Consider the following 12,417-nt stretch of genomic DNA (forward strand, 5'->3'; position numbering starts at 1 on the left):
ATGCCATTATGACCCTCTGTCTGCAACCTCCAGTTAATTGAAGTCATTTAATAATGAAACAACGACGTTCATTTTTTTATTATAATTTTAGTTTCGACTGTGAATATAACACTAGTACTATTAACCCTTAAAGGCCCAAGACATGTTTTTCTTGCATGAAAATGTTAATACCTAGGTAATAGGGTTGTAATAAGCACATTTATCAATAAATGTTGAAAAAAAATATTTTGGGCAACACTGACCTAGTTTTTGGCTATGCTCCACCGGTGACCCAATGGGCTTTAGAGGTAAACAAATGACCAAGTTTCAAAAAATCAAAAACCTCTTTTTATTACAATAACAACATTAAAAAATAAATTCAAACATGGAAGTGTAGCTAACAACTTTATAAAACACTTCTGTGTGGTTTAAGACTATTGTATTTAGAATGAAAAGCCAGAATATTGAATTCATTATTTACCTTGATATGACAATACAGACACATACAAACCCACTAGAAAATAGCATTAGCGCCTTCTTATGGAGGAAGACATATTTGAGTGAAGTGAAGGATAATGACCTAGTTTCTAATTGGTCAACAAGGATAAACTATGACATAGGGGAATAGGAAATGGCAAAATGAAGTGGATTCATTTTTTGTGGTGTGGGTGGGGACGTCTGAAACTTGGGGGTCACGGGTGACCCACTATAATCTTTAGCCTAGAAAAGTGCTTACATTACATAAAGCGGCTTCCAGCCGCACTGATTCACGCTATTACGCTCACTCACGTGCTATCAACCTTCACCTGCCCCCCTACCCCCTTTTCCTGTTTTCACACCTGAATACCGTGCACAATTCGTGTAGCTGCGAAGTGTACATTGGCATGCAACAGCACAAATATTTTCTTTTACAAGGGATAATGTCATTACATCTGTGTGCTTTTCTATCAGCAGCTCTATTTCAGTAAGTTACACAAGCTAGGTCACTGAGCAATGCGCCACTGTAGTAACGGAAGTCTGCTAGGTGAATATGCGTAGACAAGTTAGGCTGCGGCATTGGAATATCATATTAGATCAATCGAAGAATAAAAACCCCACGACTGCGCGACACTGAAATATTTTATGACGCAGCACGTATGGGCGGCCAAAAGGGCAAAAATTCATGTCGTCGATTCAGTTATGTTTCGTCGATTCACTGCCTTCCCATCGATTCAGTTTCAAGTTTAAACGATCCTGTCATAAATTCAACATCTACTTTCGTCAATTCAATTGTCAAACATTTCTCATCTATGGTGCTGTTACTATTTTCGTCGATCGTGTAACTAATCTCGTCGATCGTCAAATTTTTTTCGTCGATCGTGTAACTATTCTCGTCGATCGTCTAATCTCGTCGATCGTGTAACTATTCTCATCGATCGTCTCATCGATCGATCGCCAGAGGGCGCTGCGGTAGCAACACGTGCTTCTGTCTGTCAATCACGCGGTAATTTTTAACTCGGCCAGCCATGGTCAGAGTTATGCACAACTAGAAAATAATGTCCCTACAACCGAATATCTTTTAATTATTAACAACTAAAATTGAAATTGTTGAGAAAATGTTCTTATTTCACTAGCAATCATTTTGTTGTCTGCCATTTTGATAATCATGTGATAGGCCAATGTGCTACCGCAGCGCCCTCTGGCGATCGATCGATGAGACGATCGACGAGAATAGACGATCGATGAGAATAGTTACACGATCGACGAGATTAGACGATCGATGAGAATAGTTACACGATCGACGAGATTAGTTGGACGATCGACGAGATTAGACGATCGACGAGAATAGTTACACGATCGACGAAAATAGTGACAGCATTGGTTTTAATACACCGTAGATGAGAAATGTTTGACAGTTGAATTGACGAAAGTAGATGTTGAATTTATGACAGGATCTTTTAAACTTGAAACTGAATCGATGGGAAGGCAGTGAATCGACGAAACATAACTGAATCGACGACATGCTTTTTTGCCCTTTTGGCCGCCCATAAGCACCGCAGCTGTATTTATGTCAATAATATCACCTGACAACTATCGACGGGCGCCATTTTGTTCGCCTTACCAGAGAAAAGTCTTTAGGAAAGTCATTTTAAAGACTAAATATAAAAAAAAAACATATCCTGGGAAAGTAAAAGATAAATCAAAATACTAGTGAGCGTGAATTCACCGCACAAAGAAAATCACTGACATTGTTTGATCTGCTGAGTAGAGACGATCTTGCTTCGATGAAGACTTTTCAAGGATTAGGTGGGAAATCGACCGCTGAAATTTTTATGTTTTAGAGGTACAGTATGAGGCGTAAAAGATGATATTACAAGTCCACATTTCATAATATTCTTATTTCAAACTTCAATTTGAATATCGCTAACGTATAACCATCAAATAAAAACTGGGGCCGGTTTCACAAAGCGGTAGTTAGTTAGCGATCGGTAGTTAGCCTCTCGCTAGTTAGAGTGCCGTTTCACGAAGCAGTCGCTAGTTCTCTCGCTCGTTATTTTCTCGTTGTTGCCTTGGATATTTAACGACTGGTCAGACCAGTCGCTAACTCTAGAGTTTCATCGTACACATGCGTAATGAGTGAAATAAAAAGGTTGCTTAGTTACCGTTGTCTGTCGTTTGTCTTTGTATCCAATATGGCGGCTACTTTTCTTGCTATCCGTACCGTCAGACGGCAACGTAGACTACGACGTTTTCATGAAAGGCAGAATCTATAAGAATATACTCACGATGATGCAATTTACGAGAGGTTGCGTCTAGCTGTGACAAAAAGAGCGGCAAAAAGGTGGTGGAGATCCTTTACGACGACCTCAAAGCAGACGTTCTTATGCATTTCCAGCCACCAAAAATTGGAGAGTTAGTGCTTTCGTGACACTTTTACGCAAGAGTTCCACTTCCGGCAGACGGTTTCGAGATTACGGTGAGTAACGAGAGAACTAACGACCGAACTTTACGACTGAACTTAGCGATGAGTTACCGACTGCTGCGTGAAACACCCCTCAAAAATCGCTAAGTTTTCTCGTTAGCGAGGTAGTTCAGTAGTTAGTTGTTCTAACTACTGCTTTGTGAAACCGGCCCCTGAACTATAATTGCAATCACGGCATGTTCCCTGAAAGTCACTGATCAATGCTTGTGCGGAAACTATGCAATGCCATAGGGACCATTCCCACAGATATTTGGATCGATCCATGTCCCCGGGGAATCTCACTAAATTGCTATTAACTTAATCCGCTTAAATATTTGTCGTAGAGGCTACACAGGCCGTGATTCCATGCAGTTTCGTATGATTTCGCACGGCCAACTCCTTCCACCGCACAGAAGGGATTTACGAGCACTATAAATTATGAGGACGTCGCATATTCTATGTAACCTATAGGGTTTACCAGCCAAAATGGATATGCCTGGGGTGGGGAGATGTCTTCCACTCATGGATCATTACTCGAGCTCCCCCTGCTATGCTTTATTCCGTCTTTAATTCAATTATTTAATCTTTATTTCCCAATGACTGGCCAAATTTTTGAAACGTATTTTAGAAGTCGGATAGTGGCATGACAATATCTTCATGTTCAGGTAATATTACCTACCAGTACTTACAGCTAGCGTAACAGCAGTAATGTGATTAACCCCTAGCTGCTGCTTACCTGTTCCTAGGCCAATGTAGTGCTCTAAACATATGTTAATTGTACTGACAGTCAAAATGCAGCGGTCATTGTTTACCTGGGTTGATAATTGGAGATTCACACAGTACATGTAACAATTAACACGTCTGATGTAATAATACCATTAAGAGTGTTTAAAGCCAGTGAAAGGAATAATGATGTATAATTACCGCTAGCTGCTGCTTACCTGTGTCAATTTCCTGGCTCTACTAATCTGTTTATTGTACTAACAGTCAAGATGCAGTGGTCACTTATATATATTCTTCTTTTTTTACCTGGGTTGGTCACTAGATATTCAGACAATACAGGTTAAGTCTGCCAGGAGTAAAGTTTAATGCCTAAAAGTTGTTGTGTTACAGGTTGTACTGCAAAGAAAGGCAAAGTGCCTAACGATATTAAGTTGTACACATTTCCACCAGAACAAGGCCGTCGCAAAAGAATGGATGCATGTAATTAACCGCGCACAGAGAAGTAAGGATGGGAGTGTGGACAAGTACGAATGTTGGGCCCTGTAACTCGAAAGTATCGCGCATTGCGAATAGCGATATCACATAGAGGTTACAGTGTATTATAGGGGCGAGTATGGACGAGTTATGGAATCGAGACGCTTGCGCTCGGTCGCAGAGCGCGATGTTTTCGAGTAACGATGTCCTGGGCTCCGTATCTCGCTATGTTGCGCACGTGCGCAAGTGTCTCGCAAGTGTCTCGATCCCATGACCCCGTATTTCAAAATGGAATCGAGACGCTTGCGCACGTGCGCAACATAGCGAACCTTTCGAGATACGGAGCCCTGGTCTCCAAGAAGTGTCCATACATACATCTGTGTGTGCTCACAGAATTTCTTGACTGGTAGCTGATGATTAAAAATAAAATGAGAAATGGGTTTTGCGGCAAAATAATGAATTACTGTTATCACTTGCTTCCTGTTAGAACAGTTTTGAGTTAGGTCCTGATTATTGACGGCATCACCTAAATTTGCTGCGTGACAATTTTGAAGTAGTAGTTGACCTATTAAACTATGTTTCACTGTGTACACTTGATTGATAGCAGAAGTAGATTGTGGCAGTCAGTGAGTTGGGGAGGGGGGCGTTTTACCCACTTAGCTCGTTAAAATCAATCAGGTCCCGTGGTACAAGTATAAGGGATTTCAACCAAGCCAAAAATAAATGATAAAAAGTGTTCTGTTAGCAGCATTTTAGCTACAGCTGCCACATATCTCTTCCTTTACTCCTCTTTGAATATAGACATTTAAGCCTACACTGCTGAATCACATAGTCTGCAGTCCAACGGCGTATCTAAAGTACCGGTATGTGTAAATAATTACACTTAATTTACACATGCTTGTAAAACCGATGCAGTATATCATGAGCAAGGTAAAGAAGTATGCTTTTAGGGCGTATTCCCAGAGCTTTTAGATCGATCTATCCCCGTGGGGAATCTCACTAGATCACTATCAGATAATCCGGCTTAAATGTCCGTCCCGCCTACTACAAGCTATAAGGGGGTAATTAACTTTCGTGCCCTCTCGGCTGACAGCTATCTAGCGTGAAAACCGAGGGAGTTAGGTCGATCTAAATTAGATCGATCTAATCTCTGGTAATGCGGACGTAGTTACGAACAATGGGTTTAAAAAACGTTTATCAGCCGTGCACGCTCAAAGATCACCTCAAATTTTTGTTACAGGGCAGCGCCCATGTTATAATCGTAATAAAGAGCATTTGTGCGCAATCTCATTTTGCAGGTAAAGTCGAGGTAGATAACAGAGTAAAGTGAAAATCACTTGCTGCAATGGCAATGGTAGCTTATATTAAGTGATAAAAGTAATCGTATTTGTAAATAAGGAGCTCTAGTTCCAGATAACTACGTGACACGAAACATATTTTTAGGACTCATAACGTCAGCACATCACTTGACATTTGAGAGACGCCATTTGTTACTCCATTAGAGGGAAGTCTTAACACAGCTCAATGAATGTCATTTTGAAGACTTAAAATGTGGAAAAACCTGACAAAACGTCTTTGTGCAAGAACTCACTGAGCATGGAAACCCAATGACGCATTTTAGAGTGAAGAAGACTTCTTGGGTGAACTTTTTTGAAGAAATACCAGTAAAAGATCGCCCAAATATTTATGTTTAAGAGGTACAGTTTGCTTCCTATGTTCTAATTTGTCACTTTTTTCCAGCTGTTTCAACCAATAATTAGATTGAAAAGTAGATGCTTCCTCTCTCATCCCCCTCTCCCTCTCTCCTCTCTGTCTCTCTCATTCCTCATCTCCTCACTCCCCCGCCTCTCTCTCTCGATTTGTTAGAGGTATGGGTCCTAACCACTTTCACAAAGTCCCCTTCCCTTCTCTGTCAACATATATATATATATATATATATATATATATATATATATATATATATATATATATATATATATATATATATACAAAGTGCCAAGAGTGGTATCTTTTTTTCTAATCTTTTCCATGTGTTTTATTTTTTTGAGATAAAAAAAGACAAAACTAATTAGACTTAAAGCTGACAAGTAGCCTAAACCTACATGAATAACAGTCCCTTACTTATATTGCATGCCCCATGTTAGGACAGCCTTGGTTTAGGTCCTGGTTATTGAAAACATCACCTGACTTTGCTGCGTGACAATTTTGGATTAATAGATAACTTATCAAACGATATGTCACATGTGTATAAGTGCACTGAGTGGGGGGGGGGGGGGGGGGGGGGGCTTGCACCCACTTCGCTCGTTAAAATCAGCCAGGTTCCGTCGTACATGTATATGAGATTTCAACCAAACCAAAAATAAATGTCAAAAAATGCTCTGATAGCAGCATTTTAGCTACAGCTCCCATATATCTCTTCCTTTCTTCCTCTTTGAATATTGACATTTAAGCCTACACTCCTGAATCATACAGTGTGCGGTCCAACAACGTATCTATAATTATCTGTAAGCAATTACGCGTAAAACCATATTTGTTAAACTGTTTATTTACTACAGCGTATCTTGCACAATCTAATGAAATATATATATTTAAGCAAAAAAAAAATTTTCATTATCTTTGTAGGTGGATCATAAAGAAAATTATCAGAGTCAAGCTGAAATATTTTAGTTTACGGCCAACCTGGGTGAAGGCCTTCATCACACTGATAACATGTCATTATTTGAAATGAGAATCATTAACGTCATAAAAACTCTTCGTTTTTTGCCAAAAATGTTCCTGGAGTAAATGGCAATTTTCCCGTACTTACCAATGGTCAACGACCCTATTCCTGCATTCAAAGTTAGTCCAGTGTTTTTTTTTTTTCTAAACGTTTGGTATTTTGTTAAAATCTCTTAAGAGATTTTAACTGGCGAAGCCCTCTCTGACATTGCATAGTCACGCGATATCGAGCGAGGTTTTCTGATGGACTACTTAAAAACGCGGGAAAAGCAGACAACAATAACACTATATAACAATAATGTAAGATTCACACGATATATTCGTCTTATTGCTCAAAATGCATTTATATCTACAATGTGTGCAGTTCTGGGCTTTTCTTTATCCGACAGTAGTAAGGAATCAACGCGACAGTTTCCATCGGTGGGTGGATTGTGGGTGTATTGTTTGTTGGTTGGTTGGTTTGTCTATCAATTAGTCCGCAGATCATCGTGCCCATTCTGAACTGCAATTTATTAAGATTAAAAAAATATCCATCTGTTTTTTCTGCACTTCTGTTAGTCTGCAATAGAGGTTATGTAGTAGATGTATTAAAATACCAAAATGTAAACGAGAGATAACTATACTGAAATGGTTTTCTTCGCATTTTAACAATATTGAGAAAATATGCAGAAAATGCAAAAAATGTCAAAAGAACACCTTTACATATCTAATTAGTTCAAAAATAAAACTGTTAACATGCCTGAGAATTAAATTTGAGGAAAAACACTTATATACAAAAAATATTTAGAAAATGTGACTAGCAAAGTTCTTCAAGCCAATGCAAGTTCAAAGTCTCATCTTGTAAATGCTGTCTTTCAAACAAAGACATTATATGCAAAGTCTTGTGAAAGAATTCCCAAAATGTACTTTCAATATTTAACAGAAAAGATATATAGGTAACCTACATTTGAGGCCAGAATAAGTCAATAGTTTTAGGCAGATATTGCATAGTTTCCTTAAATCAAGATTCCATTGCCATTTTAATCATTATTTTGGAAATTGCTTCCTCAACTGCACGTTTCGCAGGCGGGGTTAATTTTTGTAGATCCGTTTCCGTTAAAACTTGTTCGATATAAAACCGACAAACTTGCAAACTCCTGTAAGGATGAGATAATGCCAAAAGATACTAAAACATTTATCAATATATAAGAAATAAACTTCTCCTTGATAACACAAAGGACGGGATGGTGTTATTTGTTTGAAAGACAGCAAGCGTTCACGTGACGCCACGATTAAGGTCACTAAAAGTGCTCGCATTTGTGTCACGTGCATGCTGAATATGTTGATACTGGTAACGTTTGCCGTACTGGTAAGTCTCTCTCTCTCTCTGAGAGAGAGAGAAGAAGTAAGAAGTAAGAAAGTAGTAGTAAGAAGTGGACGCGAGACTTACAATCGGCCCGTGGATTGTTTGTTTACATCAGTTTTTGGAGGGGTAGCTATTGCTAGTGTGCCGCCCTATATTTCACTTACTTACTCGGCGGGTCGCTGCGGGTTGTTCAGACGGCCTGGCTCGGTATCTATGGAAATAACATTGTCATCCATGCGCTGTTTGGTTTCTGTTTACAACAGTACCATGCCCTGCCCCGTCGGGTAGTTATCGTGACAAACTTTCTGCTAACAAAGGAGCCTAACCCTAGCTCGCTGAGATAAAGATCGAAGCTGAGCGTGGTCGCAATTAAGTGTTCGTCCAAGCGTTAATTGACCTTTAATGCGCGGTGGCTTCACTCTACTTTGATCACTCTACTCTGATACGGAGCTTTTAAGTAAAATAACTTGAAAACAGTGATTTTTAAAAGCCACTTTATCAAAAAGATTCGGTGATGAAAGCAACTTTGTAGCTATGAATTGATTGAATTCACATAGATTTGAATAAATGAAGTTATGAATACATGAAAGATCAAATAAAACCCTACTCGTACTTGTACATGTAATATTTATTAGGCTTCAAACCGTCTTTGCTACATACATATTATAAACAGACTGAAATTTATTTTCATAGTAGGCCCTTATATTTCTATTAGCTTTGTTCATGGATGAAATGCATTTTTCCAAAAAAGACTTGTCAGTTGTTTGAGTACTAAACATTGTGTAGGCCTTATCTTTAATATAATTTCAGTCTATATTTGCATATAGGATCTCTCCCATCTGCACCCGTAACATTTCTGTCCTTTTATATTCGTTCATCAACACTAAACAATATTCCCATTAACTGAACGCAAAAGTCATACTTACTGTGGATCGATCTATCTCCAAATGGATGCTCGCTGAATTGCAGTCAAACGTATACAATATATCGTATCGGTAAAAAATATGTGTACATTTATACCATATACCAGTTGAATATTACACGCTAAATTTAGTGTTAAATTACAATAGACGAGTGAGACAATTACAGGGTAGGTAAACGCATATAGTATTTATAGAAAATAAATAAGAAAGAGAAAGAGGTAGGTAAACGATTGCCAGCGGAATATGTTGACTGGCATAATCCCCCAGTCGACTAGGTTGGCACTCCTCTTTGGAGTACTTATGTAAACGGCCTGTCTCTTGTGGCGAATTGTCTATTTGATCACTAGATTTTAGTTTCACGAGTTAGCTGCACGTTGGACCAGTGTCAGTTGTTATTTCATTTAATTTGCTGTGTCGCGTGGTCAACAATTGAAGGAAATATTATAGCTAGTCAACATATCACTTTTCCTCTTTTTTATGTCAAAGATAACTTTTGTAAATGTTACGCATATAGTATTTATAGAAAATAGATAAGAAAGAGGAAGGAAACTTGGCAGAAAATCCAACAACTTACAAAGTAAAGTAAAGTAAAACTTCAGAAAGTAAAAGTAACAACAGAAGCATATATATATGACCCTAGGCCTATCAGAAAGTTACTTGGTCTAAAGAAGCATATGCTTGGGTATATTTTTTAATCTTAAAAGCTAGTCTAATGTTGAGCCAGCCACAATGAACTTGTAAAGGGATAACAAACAGAATCCTACCCTCAATAAGGGGTACCGGAGGAGATCAACATTGGTCAGAACTGTGCCGGAAGGGTGATGCCAAGTGGTGTAAAACGCGAAGCTGTGTGGTCAGCTAAAAATTACAAGAACGCGTCTGGCATTTAATGGTATATTTCAAGATCTTCCCAAAAAGATAAGAGAATTCAGTTGAGCCGATCACAAAGCTGACAGGTAATTAAGACTAGCTCTGAGTTACTAATAATTGACATTATTATGCAATACTCAGTTGGAAAAGAGATTATGACAGGTAGATAAGATATAACATGACCAGTTTCTCAAGGCTATTGACTTCCAGCCTGAGGAAATTGATTGCCAGTCTATTTTGCTAGTGATTTTCAGCTCAGATAAGAGGCTGTCAGAATGTCACCTTTGCCTTGGCATTCGTCACTGATTAGTGGCTACCCCGGTGTAAAAAGTGTATTAATGTGATCATATGTGTGGAATTTCATGTCAGATGGACATATATAAAGATCTAAATATTCGTCAAATATTTAAAAATAGATACATCTTTGCACAGTACTGTAGTTGTGGATCGGTACGACTCACTTGTCAGTTACGAACTACTTCCTGGTTTTCACAAGGTCCCTCAAAGACCCTAAAACATCGTTATAATTGCAGCACATACCCAAAAACACCCAAAACTACTTAGATATGGACATATCAGATTATGTCGGTTGACAGGACGAAGTGTCGCTTTTTCTTCAAAACAATCGTTTGAACTCGCAGGCTATGAGCTAAATAAATAAAGGGTTTATTGCTCCTCGCTTTCACCCTCTACGGTTGAATCACCAATGACTTTCCTAGCACTATATACCTGCCCTCTGATATCTGAGCCAAATTGAAATACGCACAAAATCACACTCTGTTTTTTTTTAATTATTTATCTATCTTCTTTTAGTTTAATTTTATTATTATTAATTTATTTTTAATTTTTTTATTTATTTATTTATTTATTTATTTATTTATTTATTTATTTATTATTTGTAACAGACTAGTGCACCCTGTGGTCAGAAAATATCAATAAGCCATGATTAAGGAAAGTGATTGCAGTAATCTTTTTCAACACTGGCCGTGTTCACAAAAGGCTGTTAATGTCACAGAGAGAAAGTTAAAAAAAAAAAAAAAAAAAAAAAAAAAAAAAAAAAACGAGAGAGAGAGAGAGAGAGAGAGAGAGAGAGAGAGAGAGAGAGAGAGAGAGAGAGGGAGAGAGAAAGAGGGAGAGAGAGATGGAGGAAGAGATTGAAAACTTACTTCTTCAACAGTGGTTATGGTATACAGAATACACAGCCTTAGGCTAAACGAAATGTAGATCTGTATCTTTCACTTTGATGCTGTATACTTGACCTCTTGCTTCAACAGTTGTTACGGTTTACAGATTACACACCCTTTTATTTATCTAATTACTTATTTATTTTAGTCAAAGTTTGATTTAAAGGCAGATAAATAACGCACCATATGGTTTTCTGCACCGCTTATTTCGTTGAATTATTTAGGAATAAAAAAACAGTGTTTTAGCGGTAAATGGTCTCCTTTGTCTTCATGGAAATGTGAGATTTTACAGTTTATGCTCTCCTTGAGCGATTGTAGGTACCAATAAACAGATAAAATGCGCTGTAATTACCTATTTGGATGTTTATTATTATTATTATTATTTTTTTTTGTTATAAAATCAAGGAGGAGAAAAAATACGGCTTATTTAATGTAAATCTTAAAACGGATGGAATAGATAACAAACCCGATGTTCGTATTGCCAGCATGGAGCGAGGTTATTATAAATAAAAAAAAAAAAAAAAACAATACTTCCACTTCCAGCCCTGTTTAGCAAGTCAAAAAAAAAAAAAAAAAGGATCATAGACATATCGTTGACAAAGATGCCCGATGTTTGATAACGGTATTTAAACTGGTATTTACAAATAATAGTACCGGCTAGAGTATCGTACGTCTACATTAATGGAGATATATGTAAGGAGCGACGATTGTAATACCGATAGACAAATTTCATTTTTCAAATATATTTCATATATGGTTAATGAGCACACCAAGAAAATTCTATGGTAAGTAGGACTTGGAATTTAAAAAAACTTTTTTTCAAATGGGTATGTCAAATTCAAAGTGAACGTGATTTGAAAGTATAATAGTAACATCAAGCATTTCCCTGCGGTTAATTGCATAATTTTTCCGCATAAACACACCAATAGACATACCCAATACATTTTTTCATTTGAAAAAAAAAAAAAAAACGTAATAGGGCGCGCCAAATTATCACATTTATGTGGCTTATTTTCAGTATGATTTACTTCTATGAGAAACAATGTCAATAGTATGACAATTACATGGGGGTGGGGGTGGAGGTAACGATGCCGAGAGTAAATTAAACATGCAGAAAGGCAACAATGTGGGGAGTAAGGGCGCGAGTATAGCAGTAATTTTACAAGGGGTGCGGTGATCTATTGGTATAGGGTATCGATGCGCATGATGCAAAAATTACTTAGGGGGTACTAGTATTGGTGCCGGGGAGTACTGACATGA

The 12,417-nt window shown here is 37.8% G+C and overlaps 1 protein-coding gene across 1 annotated transcript in view; it reads left to right on the forward strand.

Moving 5' to 3' along the window:
- Positions 1–12,417, forward strand: part of LOC106169402 (uncharacterized) — a 65,588-nt gene that overhangs the window by 35,795 nt on the left and 17,376 nt on the right. The window lies entirely within an intron of this gene.

The sequence above is a fragment of the Lingula anatina genome, chromosome 5, assembly GCF_051362555.1.
Source record: "Lingula anatina isolate TDL-2025a chromosome 5, LinAna3.0, whole genome shotgun sequence".
In the NCBI taxonomy this organism is placed as follows: Eukaryota; Metazoa; Brachiopoda; class Lingulata; order Lingulida; family Lingulidae; genus Lingula; species Lingula anatina.